The 22,248-nt window shown below is 39.0% G+C and overlaps 1 long non-coding RNA gene across 1 annotated transcript; it reads right to left on the bottom strand.

The window, feature by feature from the left end:
- Positions 1-793: 793 nt before the first annotated feature.
- LOC307003744 lies at positions 794-21,260 on the bottom strand. The gene is made up of 7 exons (XR_013798793.1): positions 19,202-21,260; positions 18,062-18,194; positions 15,096-15,236; positions 10,913-10,952; positions 8,653-8,844; positions 7,408-7,714; positions 794-1,179 (listed from the first exon to the last, which is right to left on the bottom strand). It is a non-coding gene; the product is annotated as an uncharacterized lncRNA (long non-coding RNA).
- Positions 21,261-22,248: the final 988 nt, after the last annotated feature.

Here is a 22,248-nt window from a genome sequence, read left to right as displayed (position 1 = left end):
AATCGAGTCAATGACCTTCATGTTTGACATTCTTGAGGAATGCTGCCATCCGAACCCTGTGGTGCGCACCAAACAAGCGGGCCGAGACCGATGAAAACCAAAGGACCAAAGACATGTAAACGAACCAAAACAGGACATGATGTCTCAAGATTCGACCCTGAAAAGGACAGAATGCTCAAGCATATCTGTTTTTTCCTCGTTATAGTCGCGGCTTTGCCCATTGCAGTTCAGTACAAGCATCAGAAACGCATCTCCTCGCAGCAGATCTTTGTTTGTGTGTGTGACGGAGGGACTTCTGCCACCGTTTTGACTCCTTTACACACTTTAGAAGCTCTTCACGAGTTCTCAGCTACCATCATATGTACGCACATACAGCGAGCGTATTTAGCCCAGCACACAGCATTGTCGACATACAGTAAAAGCACTTTTGTTGTTGTTGTTGTTGTTGTTTTGTATCTTTAGGTTCAGTGTTAAAAATTACAGTGTGAAAGCTAAGCGAATCAGGACTAAATGTATCAAGTGTGAACACACCCTAGAACTACAATTTGCTGGTCAAAACTAAAATAAAAAATCTGAATATGTTCCTGTAAATTTTTATAAAGACCCCTTATTGTTAATTAGTTTATGATGGTCTAAAGTTTGATGGTGTAAAACAAGATACATAGGCCTGTATACAATATACTGGCAACATCAACTGTCACTGTATATCAAACGATATACAGTTACAACCAACCAAGTCTATCCAGAAAGTGGTTCCAGACATGTTCCAGAAACTCACCTCACAATATCCCAGAAGATTAGACTGCATGCCCTAGTGTCATTAATCATGCTGAAAAACATGCACAAATAAATAAAAACTCAAACAAAGAAAGTGAACCCTTCCATTTGCTCAAATCAAAAGACTCTTCAACCACTCTTTGCTTTCTAACTTAAAAGACCTCTGAAGTGGACCTTTGATTTCTATGGCAGACTGTTAGACATGATAAAAAAGCATTGAAACAAGGCTCTTACCTTTGAAGAGGAGTCCAGGAGCGTGAACAGAGGAGTGATGCACGAGGGAGACGGCGTGGTGTGGTTTTCAATGATTGATTCTTGCCTCACCTCTCACATGTGAATGGCCAACCAAAATAACTCACCACAGCGCCTCCCATGAATGCCACCTTTTGGCACACCATTGTTCTGGAATTGCACAAACACACAATTAACGCTCATTATCCCTGAGTCACATGCATGTGGTTGATCCAGCACAGAAACTGTTATAGGTTTTTATAAAAGACAAGTTCCCATTTATTATAATTCATTTATTCAGGCGATTAAGCTTCCGACGGCCACCCTAAAGACAACAAAGACTCTGGGTGTCCTCTGGTCAGGTGCTGCAGATATAAATGCACATAATTGTTAAATTGAGCATTTTATGGTGCCGTCTAACGCTATAATTCACCAATGCTCGGAGGCCTGAATTTCGAATGAGAGTCCTATTCAGTCGAGCGTGGCATTAATTACAGGTGAATATCACCTCGAGACTGCTGGGAAGAACATGAAAATGGATCATAGCATTTAAGTCATAAAAACAGGGAGAAAGAGGCATGCCGAGAACATTTATCTCCAGTAGCAAGTTTGAGGCGGGTTGAGAGGGCAACTTTTGGTCTAAAAGCCTGAGATCGATAAATGCATGACCCCGTAATGCATTCAAAAAGGTTTTTATGGTTCAGCGACGAACTATGTGCCGAGTCGTCACACTTTTGCGTATATTAAGAGCCGAATCCGGGACGTGGGAGACAAAGCTCGGGCGGTGGAAGGACACACACCTTTAGTGGAATCTGAAGTATGAAAGCGGCAGCTGTCGACGGGCACTGAAAGATGGAGTGAACACAACCGTCCCATGACGCATTGCTCATGCGCTCTTGTCTGCGGCGTATTGAATACATGTGCACCGCAGCACGCGCCTCTGATCACGTTTATTTTTAGGAGGGCTGGTTTTCACTCATTGCTATCACACTCTTCAATGTCATCTCTGATAACACGACCCTGGCCTTTAAGCTCTCGAGGATAATGCAGGTTAAAGACCTAAGCTTGTAACTGAAAGATTGAGGTTTCAAGCAATGCAAGAACTGTGCTAACAAATTTGGGGGGAAAAAAGAAAATTTGTCAAGATGTTAGAACAGTTTAAACATTAGGTTGAAAGTTAGGCTTATATAGATTGTGGACTTTGCTATGCGTTTGCTACAGAATTGCTAGACTTGGACTAATTTAATACCAAAAAGTAAGATTTTTTTTTGTTTTTTTGTAAATGAATTCTTGATAGCATACCTCAGATCTCCTCAGATGATCTTGGAGGAAATTATGGAGATAATATTAAAGTCTTTGGCATCTGATTCCAGACTTTCTATTGGCAAATGAGTACAGTCTGAAACATTGCGGAGATCTCTTCTGTAACTAGAGGAGAAATAACTGCAACTTTTCTTAGGAAAACAGAAAAATCAGAGGACGAAAAAGTCTCCATTTTCTCTCCATCTCATTGCTGTCAAGGAGATCTCATTTGAGATGTGTTTTTTTTCTCTTTGGGAATATTTACAAAGCGGAGATCTTTTTAATTTATCAGCTCTTAGCATTTTCTTGGAAGAGAACATAAGCCACAGAGTTTCTATATTCATTTACGATCCGAGAAAACCTCAGCAGTGAACGAATCTGCAGCAGAAATTATATTGTGCTCTAGGAAACGTTATTACGGAGAATTAAAGTGATTTCTTACTCGTGGTTTGTGTAATAATGTCAATACAGGCCCACTGTGGGATTGCCCCCCCCTCATTATGATCATTTTGTGTGCAGCTTCTTAACCAACAGCATAATAGCCCATCCAAACTATCGTCAATGCATGAAATAATTCCCTTTTAAGTGACTCCAAAATAAGGGCCCCATTCGCTGCCAAGCAAATTTCACAAATAATGTTCAGCTTGAATGTCCTGGAATTGTTATGGCCCTTTTTTACCCCCACAAACACATTATCAGACATGAACCTAAAATAATCAGCTGCTCATTCTGGCTACTGCTAATTTGCCTGCTTAATGATGTAAATTAACACCCACGAAACACACACACACACACACACACACACAGACTCTAGGTTCTGAGGCATGTGGTTCCTGTTTTAATTACATTGGATTTGCATAACGATTTCCCATTAAGCGATTCCCCAGTGACCCTATACGCAGATAGGGGAAATTGCTCTCAAATGCCCACCCCATTAACAACGGGTCTGACGTCACTCTCTGTCCATCACTGCCGGCGACGCGGAAACAGCTTGCCGAAAACAGGCCTACCGAGAGTGACGGAGTGGCTCATGGGTAATGAAGTCGCTAATCACTTGCAAGTGAGCTGGTTTAGAGGCGGACGGGGCGGGAGTGTTTTCATGCTCGTCGGTAGGAGATGTTAGTTAATGTCTCCCAGCATACAGGGGGTCTTGATAAATCCACTTCTAATGCGTGTGCCATTACAAATCACTGCAAAATCCTGAGCAGACTGTAAATCACAGCGAAACTGTTATTAGCACAGCACCAGTAGCCTACATTTATTTATTTGAACGCATTAATGAGAGAGCGATTGCGTGTGTGAATTAGTCCCATCTGTTTGTGCAGCTCTCTTTATTAATAGAGAAGCTGTGGGTTGCAATTACTTCAAAAGCAGAAAGAAATATATGCTAAAATAAGTTATTGTGGTTGTTCATTTTTAGGAAGTTTTTGTGACCCATGCTATTTTGTAATCTAATAAATAAGCTTATCATTACAGCAAAATTATATAAGTTAAAAGTACGCACAAATAAATCAGGCTCCAGGTTTGCAGGTGTTCAGGTACAGAAATAGAATAATAAAATTAATATTAAATACAGACTGACCATTGTACAAGGTTCAAAAGTTATTCAGTCAAGAGCAGTGAGTGATTTTCTCTTTGTCTTTTTTTGCTGGATTGGCATTAAAGGAGCAGGTGAGCGGTCGCTTTAAGACATAATGCCAGAATCCAATGATACACAGCTGCTTTCTTTCTACAGTGTTTATGTTCACGACATAACCAAATGTTTTCGATGACACTCGCCAAGATGTCATGTATTTTGACAATATATTTGTCCGTTCAAGCGCAAAAAGAAGCCAAAGTGATGTTGCTTCAGGGCATGAGTTGTCTGAGATTCGGCTTATAAAAATAAAATAAAGGAAACTTTGCTGGTGGATTTACAATATTAAAGTAAACATGAAATTGATTATTTTTTGGAATATTTCAGTATTTATTATAAATTATTTATCCATGCACATCATTATTTTTTTAATGAATGTGCCCTCGTAATATTTAATCAAGCTAAAGGTGCATTCATGCAAGAATTACCATAATTACAAGATTCTGGCTTCTAAAAAGCGTTCACATAGGCTACTTATAGAAATCTTAATTACAACTGGTAAACTCTGAATTTTCCGAGAGCTCCGACTTGTACCACGTGAGTGACGTGACCGATGCAACCCCAGACCACTGTAGATTCATAAAGTGGTGCAGGTACAGTATGACATCTGAACTATGCTTTGATGTTTTGTTCTACAAAGTAATCTGCACACACTCACACCCCAAGCTGTCTTATCTTGTTACTTATTAAAAACATCTGTTTACAAAACATTTACATAATTGCTTGAAACTGTGCGTTTGGGTCTGTTTAATTTATGTTTTAGAACAAAACATTAAAGTATAGTCAAGTTATGCTTACCACATGCTTTATTTTACACCATTATAAAACCCCATTGGAAAATCTCCGAGGAGGATCTCCGAGTTCTAGACAGCTCTATTTTGGCGTTGATATTGCCATATAAACGCATAATTACGAGGACGTGAACAGCTGCATGTAGAATGTAATGATGAGATGTAATTGTGTGCAGCATAACTTTCCCTCCCTCTTGCAGTGACATCTCTTCTCTTCCCTGAACCTGTCAATCACATGAGATCAACCAATAGCAAACCACAACCATCCAAGGTTCTGAAAAGAAGTGCTAGTACCCAGCGGTATCATTTAGCTCAGGAGCGCTGCCGAGTACCGGTTAGCGAGATGCACTTTATTGCATTATGCTTGACTGATCAGAGAAAGCTGAGTCGTCGCTGGTGTCGTTCTCTCTGCAGGGTGTTGTGTGAGCTGTTAGCCTGTGGGACACTCGCTCTGTTTCTGTCTTCACCCCAGCTCTCAGGGGGGAGTCGACTGTTTAACACGGATGAGAGCACCCGTTCCCGGGGCAGAGAGAACATGTTTTTCTTGATAGGAGACAGAAGCGAGGAACCTGTTGCTGTGTTTTGACATGCTTTTTTTTTTTTAAACTCATATTCATGAGGTGTTTATCTGAACTGGGGCATTTTCAAACAATCTTACGGCGTATCACGAGGAGCATCCGGGGTTGTGTTTCCCTCCCGTAGAATCAGGAACAGCCTTTATCTGACCTCAAACAACCCCAGTGTGATAGGACCAAACAAACATCAAACGCACACATATATACGCACTGGGCCCGGCTATCAAATATTTAGTTCTCGCTGCACTTGATCATTATGCTAATGGGATTTGAGCTATTGAGAGAAACATCTGCCCTCAATCCACTGCTCCTGTGGATAGCTTTGAGTAAAACGTGGATCAGATGAAAGAAAATCCACTTTTCCCTTATGATACCTGCAAGTGCACATGAAATTGTTTTCCGCTGCTTTTTATTATCAGTGGGAGTACTAAACCCGAAGTACTGAAAGTTGATTGACAGTAGACTAGAAGGTGACCTGATTTCTGAAATGAGAATTTTGACTATGATAAAGTTAGTAATAAAGTATTTTAAGTAGCCTACTCAAAGATAATTATCAATGCACACATCGCAACGCCCTTATTCCCCTCCAACTAATGTTCGTTTACAGACAATAATGTTGCACATTTAAAACAGTGTGTGAGATCTGAGCCGTGGCAACATTTCTGCACATATTACATTGCTTCTTGCATATTTCGCAACAATTATAATGTTCAAAGTTTTTTCAGTTGTATCCAAAACAGATGAACGTGAATCTAGAAACATTTTATTACGTTGGTTGTTGTTTGTATCGCAGCAATTCAGAAATAAAATGTTTGGTGGGTGGCGCTATAAGTAATGCTAACATTATCTCATGAAAGTGCGTATCTATACCACGAATGTTATTTCTCGTGTCATTTATACACCAAAGATGGTTTTTGCGTGCATTTGCTACGCACTGAAAACCCTTGGGTAGGATTAGGGCTGGGGAGTGCGTGCGTGCGTGTTACACGCCATAAAGTGCGTGTTAACAGAAGCAAACGTGAGATCAACATGCTTTGTGTGTCATTTTAGCTTGCTTGTGCAAATACAAATGACTCATGACTCGAGTACTTTAGCACTCTGATCAATGATACAGAAACCATTCAATACAAGTGCTTAGAATTACATAACATCCTAAAACAGTGAAAGTGAACCATTCCTCCTGTGTCCTGCTTCCCAAACAATAACCCCTTATACTACAGTCCACCACTAGGGGTCAGGGATTGACACATTTGCACAAAAGTGCACTGAGGAGAACAATGTCTCTAATAATTCCAACAGTATCGTGTTCCCATTTGTCTCAATCTCAAACCCAAGCCATTCAGCAGCCATCCAGAGCTGTGACGTCAAATATAGGTTGCCTACTATAGTACAAAGAAATGTGTGATTTATATGTCTTCTTGGCAATTATTTAATATTTAAGTAAGAATACTTTATGAATGGCTGTGGAGAAAAAAAGGTGTAGTTGCGGCATTTACCAGCAGGGGCTAACCCGAATGTGCTCAACAGCAAACCATTGACACATTGGTGGAAAATAACAGTTTGCAGTGATTAGTAATGAAAAAAACGTCTGTATGTAACCAAGATTCAGCTTTGCAACTGTACAGTAATATAAAGCCCAGTCATATTCGTCAATAATGATAATAAACAAAACTATATAGTACACCAGAGGGAATTGGGCAGAAAAAGGCGGCATTCATTCACAACGCAAACAGCTGAAAGCAGTTGAAATAGTGCAATAATTAATTGCTTGCAGATTGTTACATCAGTTCATTTGAGATTTTTTTTAAACCATTGAACCTTGTTGCATGTGGTCTGGTCTACTAACTTGGATTTCCATGGCAACTGAACGCACCATCACCCTGTTGTGTCTGATGGCTGGCTTCGGCGGGAGCTCCTGTTACCTGAACTGCTGAGCTTTCATGCACACTCACATATGTTGTAGTTTAGAATAACCATGTATTGCATACACACTTTTTAATGCATACTTTAGTGTTTTTGCTTGTTTCTTTGTAAAATGCATTGCAACTAGCAATTTTATTTTTATTTTTTTCATTCAAAGGATTTTTTGTATTACCTTTTGATTGAACCTATCCTTGTGTACAATGCCAATCAAAGAGACATCTCTGGAGTTTTCATATGAGTGCATCAGGATGACTTTAGGTGCTGAATGACCCTTAACCAGAGGGTCGGCTAGGCTGGCGGATCGCTTTGACTCCAGCACCCCTTATGGCCATGCGGGTCTAGTCTGGTGCTGTTCCGTCATTGGGACTGATGGAGCATGAGACGGCCAAGAAACGCTCCACTGAGCCGCAGATGCCTCAGACGGACAAGGTCACCAAAGAGCAGACGCTCGACAGACGAACCACCACCATGCCTACAATCTCCAGAGTCAACATCAGCATTACTTCTCACATCAGGAGGCCAGAAAATGAAGACTTAATTACCTTAAAGACTTAATTAAGAACTTGAATTTCAGTTCATTTTAAAATATTATTATGAGATACTAAAAAATTAAAGAAAATAAGAACATCTTAGGATGGTTCTATATTTCTAATTCTTACTATATATTACATACTATGGACTGCTATTTAGTTAGCAAAAACACATTACTTAAGTACTACAACTTGAGTGTAGTACAATTTCAAGTATGCATATAAATAGTACTGTAAATTAAACTTAATGCATGACAATTAGCTTGTACTGCTTGTATTGGTACATTCTAAATATGAATAGGCTATTTAAGGAAGGGTTTGGGATAGTTTACCCAAAGTTGTTCCAAACCTGTATGAGTGTCTTTGTTCTGTTGAACACAAAATAAGTTATTTTGAAGAATGTTCAATGGAAGTCAATGGGTGCCATCAATTGTCTGGTTACCAACATTCTTCAAAATATCTCCCGAAAGAAACTCATTCAGGTGTGGAGCAACATGAGGGCGAGTAAATTATGACTATTACAATTTGTGGGTGAACTATACCTTTAAAATAACATAACTGAAACAATGTCCTAACAGAGTTCATTATTTGAGCCAGCAGATCTCCACATCATTACAAACATATCTGAAAATACATTTGGGAAATTCATAAATCATCGAAAGGGGGCTAAATAGGTGCCAATTAGCTTATGACCCAGAACAAAATTACTTTCTGCATTGATCATGATGATTAGAAAGCTTCTCATCATAAACCGCATCCATCAACAGATGGACCTTATCTCACCATGAACCCACAAAAGAATTCAGGCATTATAAATGCATTAATTGTGTAAAATGAAAACAGATACCACCTCCACAAAGTCACAATGTTTTTTTGTTGTTACTTACAGAGCATATAGTGGAACCCCTCGCTGTTTTTCTTCTTCTTCTTCAAGTCGCTGGTCCTAATACTGGGGTATGGCAGATGTCAGTCATGAAGAGGCCTGATAATTATCAGGGGCCTCCGCTGGAAAGCCTGCTCGGCCTGCGTTCTCCTGGGCTTCAGGTGGGCTGTGAGTCTCCTCATTTGTCTGCTTCAACCTGTCAGAAGAGAAACTCCAAACACTGTGTTATTACAGCCGAGAAAGTTCCATGTTCACAAAACTCAAGGGACAAATTCTGACATTTCCTATTTCACAGTACAGAATCCCCCTGAAAGGCAGGATACTAAAATTAGTCTCATGCTAACAGTTCACAATAAGGTACAATTGGTTAACTATTCAATACAGTAGACTTATTGGCTATGACTAGACGACAAAAGACACTCTTCTCCGCCCCTCAAATACATAAACGATACGAAAAGATACGAGGTTAAGTCAGAAGCTCTTATTAATACTTTTCATTGGTTAGATATTTGCAAGACCCACAGATAGACTCACAATTTTGCAGATTTTAAGATGTATCAATCTTTGGTTGCACGTCTTTACGTGATACGAATTCACAGTTCGCCAAAACTTTAACGTTGGAACGCAGCTTGCGTTTCCTGTCTCCCGCATTAGCATGTGTCTGGATGGAAGTCGTGGAACGAAAAGGGTAGTCTTTATTCGTTCGGGAGTTGGATTGGTAAAGCTGTTTGTTTTGATTTACTAAAAAAAACCAACTCAAGAGTCATTTGTTGGAAGTCCGACTACACTGGTTGCGCTTTATGTTTTTGTTCCGCTAAAAATAGGAACATTTGTCAAGTGGACTACTCCCCGCTCTCATTTTCGCGCGGTTGATTCAGTAACTCTGTTTTGGCGATTATATTGCAGGAAACCCTGTATTTTAGTACCATGTTCAGTGCGCATGTGCAAGAACCATTAACGTAACCGAATATCATTCAAAAATGGTATTTTTATTTAAATGAACCAATTATTATTCAGTTCTTGGTTTAGGCTGTAAAACTAATACATTTAGCTCATAAACCTCAAACATTCTCAGATCAGAGAAAAGTCCCGTGTTCCTCTGTCTTGCTCAAAGGCAATTTTATTTCTGCCAATATATTGTCCATACAGCTGTGCAGTGCCGTTTCCGTGTTTGCGGCTCCCTCTGGCACAGATACGTCTTATAGAGCATTTTCTTTTATCACCCAGCACTTATTTCACCATGGAGTAATACACCTCAGGGGAGCAAGTGTGACGTAGTGACACTTACGAGCAATTCCAATAAAGTCAGGGCCCTGAACCGGGACAGTTTTTCACCCATAATGACTGCCTTGGCTCCACAGCCGGGTCCACGGTGCCAAAGGAAATGTGTCTTAGAAGAAGACGACTTAACTTTTTTATCATGCCAATGTATATCTTTAGCTGTCACCTTTATCTTCTGCTGCTTGTCTTTCTCTGAAAGAGCTACGCTTAAGGTGTGTGTGTGTTGAGCAACACGGATCTGGAGCCGGGACACGGTGTGCTGTTTCACTTTCTGTTCTTCATTAAGCTAAGTGCAATGTTGTGTTAACCTCCGTATTACCTCCCTCATATTGTTCAGGACTGAAAACTGTTTTTGCACCCAACAGCTAACAATAGTCCTTAAACGGATTGAGCAAAAACAAAACAAAACAAAATAATAGAGAAGGATGGCGCTTCAAGCAGCAGGCATCTTGGGACTTGGCTCTTCTTTGACGCAATGCAATTGAGTTTCAGATCGGCATCAAAGCCATTTGGAACGAGCGTCGTTCTCTCTGAACACTTTGAGTCGACAGCTTCATGAAGCATTGTGATAAACTGTATGCGCTGCAGTGGAACTCTTTATGAGATATGAGGCGGTGATGAATTTGACTGCTATCTATTCTGGTTCTCTAGACACCCCCGATTGAAAGGGACAGGATTCATCAAAGGATAAATAGGACCCTTTTTTTGAACCGTGGTCTTCTGGGCTGTGCCTTTTGCTGTTTGTGCAGTGATAATCGTGTCTAATAATGGGCCGCTGCATGGTGTGGGAAACACAGATGCTATCAGTTGTACAAACATGAATGTCCTTGGAGTTATTCTCATTCAAATGATACCTCACATCACAAGATAAACATATTCAATGAACTGATACCATATTAATACCCTTTACAAAAAGATAAGGACAGATAGGCGTTAAAGGGACGGTTCACCCAAAAATGAAAATTATGGATTTATTTACTCACCCGGCATGACTTTCTCTCTCTTTCTGAAGCAGCACGACCACTTTATGATAAACAAAGCAAAATATACAAGGTTATCACTCTCTAATTAAATTTATATAAACTCATGTGGAGAATCCAAATTAAACATCAAACCTTATTGGTTTTTAGATGACTAAAAGTCATGATGTCGTAACACAAGCACCAGTAAGGTTTCAAGGTGTTGACATTTTGTCATATTTGTGGTTATGTGTGGTTAGACTGAAAAAAAAAAAGATTTAAAAAAAATGAAAATGCAATCCTGAATTGAAAACAAATACATCAAAGTATAACGTTTACTGCACAGTATACAGTATGCACTGGTATACACTGGCATAATTTGCATTACAAACATAGCAACTGTCAGATAGAGTTTTAATGAAGCTGGGATATTCAGGGATTAATCTGTAATAAGAAGGATTGGATATTGATCCCCTAAAACCGCATGATCCGGCAGACATAGAAGTAAGGCCACAGGACAAGCGGAACATGATTCGATGAGCAAGGATGTTTTTAACCTTTAATTGCAGCGTTTTAACAGTTGGGAACAAACACAGGTGGGTTCATTCCACGTAATTAACCGTCTGAACATCAGGATTAACATTTATGTCGTTATTCTAACTAAACATCTCCTGTAGCTGCCATTTCAGGAGCGCAAGGGAGCAGTAGATCATGTGAATCTCTCTCTCTCTGACTGACTCATGAATAACGAGTAATTATGAGACGCTGATCCACCAGTAGCGCTCCGCTGTGATGTGATTATAGATAAAGGGGGTGACCTTCGCGTCCCTGCTCTCTTTTGCCCTCAGTTCAACCTTAATCAACACAGATCAGTTCAATTTACTCCGCCTGCCATCTCTGCGTAGGCCGGGACAGCAGACAGGCTGAAGGCGAGTCTGACACCCACAGCTAGTCTTCAGTATTGTACCGCAGTGGAAAGTGATATCCGTGGTGCTTCCAGGGCTATTCGATTTCAAAGCACACTGATAGTTTTGTTGAAAACACTCGGAGCAAAACGTCTCAGGCAAATTCGCTTAGTCAAATGCTATTTAAGGTGTCCACCCCTGTAGGAAAGAAAAATCAAGAACGAGATCTTTTTTAACATCTCTATTGTTTCTCCTACATTGACATTAAATGGAGAGCAACTTGAGTCGTGTCTCTCCTGCTTCTCTGATTTTTTTCCTGAAAAAAAAAAGCCCTGAAAAACTTTAATACGACTTATCTGAAGTTTCAGAAGACATCTCAACAATGTTCTAAACTATTCTGAGATCTGCCAAGATGCCAAGATCAGAGATTTCAGTGTGAATTCAAACTTTTCTGTCTGTCCATCAGAAGATGTTTGATGTTTAACATACACCTGTGGAGTGAGATTTTGGACCACTGCATAAATAGAAACCAAGTGCTTGACATGATGTCCTGGCACCCTCATAATATTTGTCAACAATTTTATTTATATTTTTATTTCTCCTAAGTAATTTTAGGTGAAACAAGGTACTCTTGGTAACTAAAACTTAAACTAAAAATAATTTTCACTACTTGAAATGAAATGGTACATTAACCGTTAACATATAATATATAAAAAAACTTGATCAAGGCATTATTTCTCATTTTCATTTAGTACTAACATAACTTAAATTAAACTAAAATTGTATAACAACTATATAGGCACGCACAAGTAATAAAAATGACCAAAATGACAAAATACAAAAATAAAATCTAATTAAAAATATTAACAACAGATTAGCATCTAACAGTTGATAGGTTACTGAAACAAGTTTTGTTAATGTTAACTAATAAAATAAATAAAGTACTACATGAAAACCTTAAAATTAAAAGCTTTACACGAAAATTAGAAATGTTACTAAACTGAAATAAAAATAAATTGGAGCTATATAGAAATATAAAAAACTAATAAAAATGACAAAAGAACATAAATATAAAAAAACTAATTCATACAACAAACACTTCATATAACAAATACTTTAATAGTATAGGCCTTCAGTAAATACTACTAAAAAACACAGAATGAAAAATACATGAAATACCCATGATCAATCTGATCAATCTCTGAGCAAAATGGTGTGCATCTCCATTGTTATGGCATGCTTTGGTTGCACATTAAAGTGTGTGCCACATCAAATGATAACTAGCGATATTACAGTAGAGATACAAAAGGCTGGGATTTCAGCACAGCCTTGAGGCATTTTAAATTTTAAAGACGGACGAACTGCTTTTTGTAACGAGCTCGTTTGCGCTTGAAACAAAAATCGGAGCATTATTTCTCCTTCCAATATTTGCCGTTACATTCCCTGAAACAGATCAGAGGGATGATATGTACGTGCGGCAGAAGCATATGAAGCAGGCGAGTTTGAAGCACTGGAGTCTGAGGAGTGTGAGACCCTCCTCCGTCATGTGTCTGCACACGCCTGTTTGTGTGTGTTTGTGCGTGATGCCTTCCTCTGTCACAGATAAAGTCGTGCCATACGTCTGCTGCCACAGCTGCTGATAAGATGCTCACAAATAACTCGCCTTCCTGAAGCTGTCAGAAGCCTCTGATCTGATATTGCTTTCTTCTCACAATAAAAGCAAAATCTAGCTCATCTGAATTCATGTAAGAGGAGAGGCAACAGAAACACAGAGCCAGAACATCGTTCACCAACACATGCTTTATTGGCTTGCAACATTTCCCCCGCACGCCTTTAAAAAGGTCACATGACATGTACCTGGCACTGATAGCCAGCTGGCCTTTTGAAAACGCTTATTACTTAAATCAGATTTGATATAAGCGGGCTAGTCGTCTTAACACCTCGCCTCGAGGCACCGGCTCTTTTCTGCTTACAATCCGCGACCAATTAGCTGTGTGGCAGCAAAGCTAATTAAAATAAGCTAAGCATAATGAATCACCTGCGCTGACAGCGAACTGCCACCGGTGACGAATGCTGCCGTTTGACGCTATCGGCTTTGGCGTTAATCATCGTTACCTTTATCCATGAACGTTAATGGTGGGATTTACAGGGTGTGCTCCGAGACCTCCTGGACGGGCTTAACGCTTAAATCTACTCTTTTCAGCTGAGACGTCATCTGGCGCCTTAAAAGCATTGAGCTTGAATACTCGTCTCTCTTTGCTGACTGATGCTAGTCTTATGAGACAGCAAAAATGCATTAGTGTCAATCGAGAGTATTTTAATTGTATTCTTGAGTGCTTTTAGAAAGTAGATGGCCAGATTGACTCAGGTTTGCATGCAGTTTGATGGATGAGAACTAGCATTACAGTTCCAAAGTCAATATTTGAAAAGTAGTGGCTAGGATTTTGTGTGTACAGACTTGTTTTTTCCCCCTGCTGTCCAGAACACTTGCTATCCTGAACTTGATACATACTGAAATATTATGACCTGTCACAGGTGAAGCGAATATCATTGATCATCATCTCCTAACAAGGCCACATATTAAGGTCTGCGTAGATCGAGGCTATGTCTACATCAATCCGAATACATTTGAAAACTTCAGGTAAACCTGGGTTTCCCCAGGTAAACGGCACACACGTACACGGCCATCCACATGATGTGAAAGAAAACGGGACTCATCGGATCAGACGACCTTCTGCCACTTCTTCAAGGCCCATTTCTGACGCTCACTTGCCCATTGTAGGCGCTTTTTCAACAGTGGACAGGGCTCATCACAAGCACTCTGATTGGCAGAGTGCGATTCACTTTGTTTTGTGACACATCCCTCCCATAACCAGAATTACATTTTTGGGTGACTTGTGCCACAGTAGATCTTCTGTTGGCTCGGACCAGACGGCATAGCCTTTGTTGCCCTCATGCATCGATCAGCCTTGGGTGTTTAACACCCTGTTGACGGATTGTGGTTTGTCTCTCCTCGGACCACTGTTGGTAAAATCTCACCACTGCTGACCGGGAGCAACCCACAAGCCTTGCCGTTTCAGAGATACTGACCTAGTTGTCTCACCAAAACAGTTGGACTCTGTTTTGACTACGAGAACTGATTGTTCGCTTACAATTAATTATGAATTCGTTTATTACAGAATTGTACGCAAGTGTTCTGATAGTGTTTAGGACAGCAGGGAAAACCAATGCTAAATGCTAAAAATAAAATGCAGTTAGCCATATAATTGTGCATTGTTTATGACAAAAATAAATAGACTCACCAGCTTTAACGATGGAGGAGGCTTTCCATTTCTTCTTCTGCTGAAGTCAGGCTGCGTTTCTGGTGAAACTTCATCTGTAAGCTAGTCAAGATTTCCAGATGCTGGTGTGGACAGGTTGTGACATGCCTTTATACTCAAAAACTGTAAAACAAAAGCACACAAGTTAAAAGATAATACGTCCCAGGATCCCTTGCAAGGATATGGTATGCATGAACCACAATGTGTTTTTGAGGCAAATTGGTGGCTGCCAAGGGCATGAAACTTTTGAATTTGCAATTGAAGTTGGTGCAATGACCAAAACCAGATGAAAGTAAACATTGTTAAATCTTCAGTCATCTCAAAGGGGAAAACCTGGGTTTATATGGATGGTTTTTGCATTTTCTACAATTAAATGGATGGTTGACTTCCAAAGCAACATATGTAGAGTAAAGCCCAATCTTGCTTTAATCAACACAATATTTTTCGTGATTGCACCAAGTTCTTTTGATAGCCTGACCTCAGCTTCTATATGCAGGGTGCATCTTAAGCCCTGTTGATGATACATTACGTTCCCCAGAGCGCAGTAATTACCATGACTCTGTTAGAGCCGGGTGACATATCACCAAAGCAGAAGATCACATTCATCTAAATGCCTGTCACAACAGGAAATGATTGGTCATTCCTGAAAGGAGACTGGACAAATGCCACGATATCACGGGGAGCTCAAGGGAATTACCTTTCTGAGTGATATTGCGCATAATGAAAAATCACTCATACTGTATGCGCACCACTATTATCATGTTAACATGCTTAGGAAGATGACTGAGGTAAAGCAGGAGAAAAGTGATAAAAGCAACGCTGGCAGATTTGTAAATGTGCCAGATTCCCATGATGCTTCTTCCTCATGTCTATCTACAGATGCAAGCACTTTTTTCACTTTCGTAACATCTGGTATTGTAGGATAAAGATATGATTAATTCTGTTGAGACTTGGTGCATCTCTAGATATAGAGATATAATAAGATATTACTGAAAGATATGATTCATTTAAGTTTTGTTAACCCAATAAACTTGAATAGTCAGCATCATGATGGATGTCCAATGACAGAATTATACTATTCTTAATCTTTCAAGCCCAACGCCCTTATCAGGGAACAAATAAATTGTAATTCATTTGATTTATATTCTTGATGGTCTATATATATGCACAGAATAATATCTTCTTACAGTATAAAGTTGTAGAACCCTTCAGAGTGGGGAAAGTCACTCTGTGACCTTCTTTTTTGCACACTTTTCATTTTTAATGCAGAATTTAATCAATCCCCCCACTCTCTCTCTCATCTGCACAAAGGAAATTGCCATCACTAATGAATGAGAACAAAAAAATGACTAAGTTAGTTTTTAAGCCAAAGTAAACACTGTTTAATTTCTCAGTTAGATTAAGGGGAAGTGTGGACCTGCATCACAATGGAAGAGTGACTGACGGTTAGCATTAATGTCTGAGGTTCAAATTCAATGCTTGAAAGGTATGCACAATAAGAAGTGTACTCCCTGTTTTGTTGAGTTCATTGTCCGGTGTCGTCAGTGTTATACGTGGTTGTTATTGTTTCCTCCTGCGATCTCCTGAGTTTTCTGTTTGGATTTAATAAAGTTTTTGTTGTCTACCCCTTTCACCGTGCGTTTCATTTCAACAACCCACTGTGACACACTTTATGTGGGTTTGAAATAAATTAGGAGAATTTCAAGCAGTGAAAGTATTGTGTTGTATTTCAAACAATATGTTTATAATTATTAGGATAAAATTAGGTAAATCAGGAAACTTTTAGACAGTCATCACAAGGACATTCAAAAGTGACGCAATTTACCTGAATTCATTAAACTTCATTTTTTAAATTACTTTCGTGCTTATGTGACCTCATGATAATTGAAGGTCTACATGGAATATAGGTCATATAAACCGTTCATTTAAATGTATTTGTCACACTGAAAAACTAATTAAGTACACAAAAAAGTAAGAAAAATATTAAAAATAGGAAAAATAATTATGTCAATGCTTTTGAAAGGTTTGAAAATGTAAAAGTTTCTCAGGGTAAAGCAAATATTTTGCGAAGGAACACAATGTTTCTTGAGGGAACGCAAATATTGGTTACAATTTATTTTAAGGTGACGTAGTTACATTGTACTTACTCTAGTAAGTACTGAGCAATATTAATCAACTGTACTTACTGTATAGTTACGCTTAGGGTTTGGTTTAGGTTTAGTTACTTGTAATTTATGCACAATTTCTGTTATTAGTAAGTACATGTAAAAACGTGTAACTACCTGTACGTACGTGATTTTATACCCAAATTTTGCGAATGAACGCAACGTTCAATTATTGTTTGATTTCAAAATCCTTTCTCATAATTTCTACGGCAATAAAGACAAAAGGTAAGTGTTTTTCTCACCCTTGTCATAATCACTACAATCATCCTCATGCTAATTAAAATCCACACAAGCTTCAACACTGACGGAGAGTCCAAACATCTCCAGCGTTCAGCTGACTATAGCGATACTGACAATTGGCTGTTTCAATTCGGACTAATCAGTTAATTAACTTAGAATGCAGATGCTGAAACGAAGAAGCTCCTCGTCCTTGTGCGAGAGCGTTTAGCATGTTTTTCACAGCTGTCGATTTGCATAGTTGGTCCTGTTGCACCTTTTGACCCAATTCTATTCGCTTGACGTGCAATGCTTGAATTCATAAGCGGCATGGTAAAACAGCACATGCAGAGCTGACGGATACCACATTTCTGAGATCAGCCATGTGTGCAAGGTTTACTTAAAATCAGAGTAACTTTTGCGGCGCATAGAGGTTTATTTTACCCCCTTTGCATCTCCTCGTGAGCACGCTGTCATTGCCGAGGGGTTTGAAATATTTATCAGAGGTTCCTGTTAATTAAAACAGAGAAGGAGGCTTCAAATGTCCTTAATGCTAATCCAACTCACTGAACCTCTGCCAGTGTTACAGCATCTGTCACTCAGCAGTAACCTAAAGCATCATGGGTATCAGCTACGTCCCTCCAGCTGAGCTTGGCAAGGAAAGGACGGTTTGTTCTGCCTGTCGTTTGCAGTAGTTGTGCTGCAGAGAAAAACAATTTGGGGGTGAAATGGCAGACTGGAACGCAAGTCAAACAAAGTAAAAAACAAACTGAACAGACTGCAGAAAACAAAGTGTCGAGTTAGAGCCTATTAAAGAAACGTTAAAGGGTTCAATGCAAGTTGTGCTCAACTGAAAGCACTTGTAGCAAAATGTTGACTATATATATGTACATACATATTGAGCTTAACTTCGAAACCGAAGCATTTTTTTTAGTTTACAAGTTGTGGGAGAAGTCATGTTTACCTTTGCACTGTATATAAAACCTACAATTTTATGTTTTTTCTCCCATTTCAGTTTATGTAACTTTTATTTACCGCCCACAAACCCGCACAACCCTCCAGTAACTCCACTATAGTGTGAAAAAAAGTAATTATAGATAAAGACAATCTATGAACAAAAGGTCAACACAGGATTATTGGTACAGTTGTCCCTCTTTTGAGAGCAAAATGTCCTTTCAAAGGTGAAATGGACATTTCTAAAGTTTAAGTCCAGACAGCCTCTGGACAAAATACAACTACTGATACTGTATATGTGTGAAAGAGGCAGAGAGAGAAGAGAGAGAGAGCGGTTAACTCATATCCTCTAAGCTAATGTGTGCATACATCCATCTCTACGCTTTGTTAGGTACGCTGCTTTGATGAAAGAATGGTCAAAGAAAAAGCAAATCACATTAATTTCATTTCCCACACCTCATCTTAAGAAAATGTGTGTGGATTATGAAATACTGTCATAAGCAATTTAATTTTGGCTCTAAGTTGCGCTGTACTCTTTATAAAGTAATTTGGATATTTACTTTAATGTAAGCATTGTGTGGTGTATATCTCAAAGCCTGAAAGCAAACCGCAGAATTCGAGCGCCTAAAAATTCAGAATATTCTCAAGCTCCCACAGCAGATGTGAAGCTCAGAAACAGTTTCAAGAATTGAGATGGAAAAAACAAACATGAAAAGCTAATTTCAACTGAAATATAGAACAAAATGAACATACTGCTGTGAAGCCACATCTGCCCATCTGTCTCGCTGCATCTGTCCGTCCATCACCGATCTAACACACTTGTGCTAAATAAAACCCTGGGTTTGGATCCATGAATGTTTCAGCAGTTCTAAGGACAGAAGAGCATAAAACAAAAAAAGCGGTAATAAAATACGACATGACAGAGTCTACTGAGAACTTTGTTGATTTGTCATTCCCTCACTTTGTGGCGTGCCGCAATAAATCGTCAAGCAGTAAATCACTTCTATTAATTTCATGTCTGAATCATCCCTGACCACCAACAAGGTCATGTGTTATGACATTTTGACAGATGTTTGGTTTCCACTTTGACATGTTGTGCTGGATCATACTAAACACTGTCACATCTATAGTATATGGGACACTGTGTTAGATTAAATGTAAATTGATCTAAATGGTAGATAGATAGATAGATAGATAGATAGATAGATAGATAGATAGATTTATACCAATAAGTAACTATATATACCACAGAACTTTCATGTTTTTGGACACATAGTTGTCATAGTTTTCTGGACTTATTCATCTTAGGTTCACTTTCATGGACTTTCATTTTGTTTTCATTCATCACATGTGTTCCTTTGTCTGATTTTCCCGCCACTTATCAGTTGTCGGACACTGATCAGATAATCACATCTATTGTAATAGTTCCACTTTAGCACAATCAAATATAAAGGGAAATATATAGGCAAATAACACTGATGTACCGTAGAAGAACCTAGCCCTGTTTGTAAGCCTAAACTTGGCATAAACTGTAAACTTGTCTCTCAGATCTGATTGGTTGATTGAAGTGTTGTTCCAGGATCGGCAAAGATGTTGATCCAGGAACATGTTGCATTTGGCCAAATCAGGTTCTGCTGATTGCACCACTTTTTTTTTGGCAAGGGACTGAATCTGTCTAAGTTCCTGTGATGGTCATCTTGTGGTCCAATCAGACTGGAGGTTATGCTAGGCTACAGTCAAATGATAAATGTCCTTTGAATATATCATCTGTTGCAACATACTATATTCTCAAAACTACGTTTTCTTGGACAGCCAAGTAAAAGAAAGTCTTCAAAGTCACCCGTTTTCACCCACAGTAGCATTGCACCCTTGATGATTCACATTGTGGGTCGTAATTACTGCTGTGACATTTCCTATTAATTAGGTTACCGGTGAGTCCTCGCTCGGATTTCTTTGTAGCAAAGGTCAACCTCAGCAAAAGTCAAAGGACCGCCATGCTGCACTTTACAACGGAGCGACTATGAAGGTAATTGCTTCGATTGCCAATAGTTCTTGCAACTGCATCACGGATATACAGTCCGTATTATAAACCATCTGCAAGCCACCTAATGCTTCAAAGAAGTCGAATGTTTGGGTTTAATACCCTCCTACGAAGGGTCCTGCTCACAGTGAGGTAAAATTACAGCATACATCCACACTAACACAAATATATAAATAATGTCAAACAAACAGCAGGCATAATGTCTTACGCACATGAGCAACTTTGAGACACGGCTTTCATTAGCGCCATCCTGCCGCGATCTAATCAAGAAATGGTATGTGAAGATGTCTCCATCGACAGCATTTGTGTGGCATGTGATTAATGAATTTATACTTGAAAGCGCAGAGTTTGTCTTTGTGATGGGAATCGAACAGACTGCGATGATCAACGCCGCTCCATCTGGCCATTAGTTATTCTCAGTGCTCTGATTCAGTCACACTAACTGGAGTTAAACTTGGACCGTGAATATCAGATAATGGAGAACTGTCGCTGGTCTTGTTTTGCTGCCTGAATATCCCTCATTTGCTCTCATTGTGAACAGAGTTACATGTCACTGTGTGTAACAAAGCCCAGTTGCTATGGAGAACCTTCTCAAGGGAGCGATGCTGCTGTACAGGCAAGACCTTTATCAGGTGAAATTACAGGAGTGGACTGTTGGCTGCCACCAGCTGAAAGCGTCTTGATTCAAATAACATGGATAATGCGCTCTTCTCTATAACACCGGTCATTAAATTATCTGTCTGCATAGACTGAGTATATTTGTAATTTGACTGTAAATTGATTTGTAAATATTCTTTAAAAACATAACATTTCTTCACCCCTAAATTGAAAAGAGAGAAAACGGCAATCACATTTTTCCAAAAACTAAAATAAACCCTATTTTTGTATCATGAAGATGTTTTGCATTGTGATATCATACTGATGATACTTATCGGGTTAGGGGTTATGTTAAGAAAATGCAGAGAAAAGATATATTAATTACGTTTTGACGGTAATATTTTTGCTGAATTCACGCCATGTCATAATTACCGTAATGAACAAGACTACACGTGACTCCATTCAGAATTAAGCATTTCTATGGCAACACTATCAATAGCCAAATTAATCTGCAGTGGTCAGGTGGTACAAGTAGGAGCTCAAAAAAAGCTGTATTTACGACTTTATACTAGGACTTTTTTATAAGTTGGAATCCCGTCATTACAGAAATGACCAAAGACAGACAGACAGACAGACAGACAGACAGACAGACAGACAGACAGGCGATAGATAGATAGATAGATAGATAGATAGATAGATAGATAGATAGATAGATAGATAGATAGATAGATAGATAGATAGATAGATAGATAGATAGATAGATAGATAGATAGATATGGAAAGGATAAGTTTTTTTTGGTGGAAATTCAGTAAATTAGCAAAAAATATGTGAATTAAATTGTCAAGTATTTCTAAATCATGGTAGTATCCATTGCACTGCCTTTAATGCTGATTGCAAAAAAAAGTTATTGAAAAGAAACAAACAAACATTTAGGAGGATGCACTTAATTGTCATGCAAGTAATACAATGCAAAAAATGTTTAATGGTCTTTATGCTTTCTTTGTTGGCTGGTTTTAGAGAGATTTTGGGCACTTTTCAGTTGGTCACTCTGTAAGACCGGCTGGATCAGCTTACCTGAGCCAAGCAAACAAGTTTAGGCTGGTTTAAACTGTTTTTAATAAATACCATTTTACTGTACAGCTCCTGTGATCGGATACGTCC

This window comes from Phoxinus phoxinus, assembly GCF_949152265.1.
Source record: "Phoxinus phoxinus genome assembly, chromosome: 9".
Classification (NCBI taxonomy): Eukaryota; Metazoa; Chordata; class Actinopteri; order Cypriniformes; family Leuciscidae; genus Phoxinus; species Phoxinus phoxinus.
The sequence above is the reverse complement of the archived record's forward strand: the minus strand, read 5'-3'. Positions and strand labels throughout refer to the sequence as shown.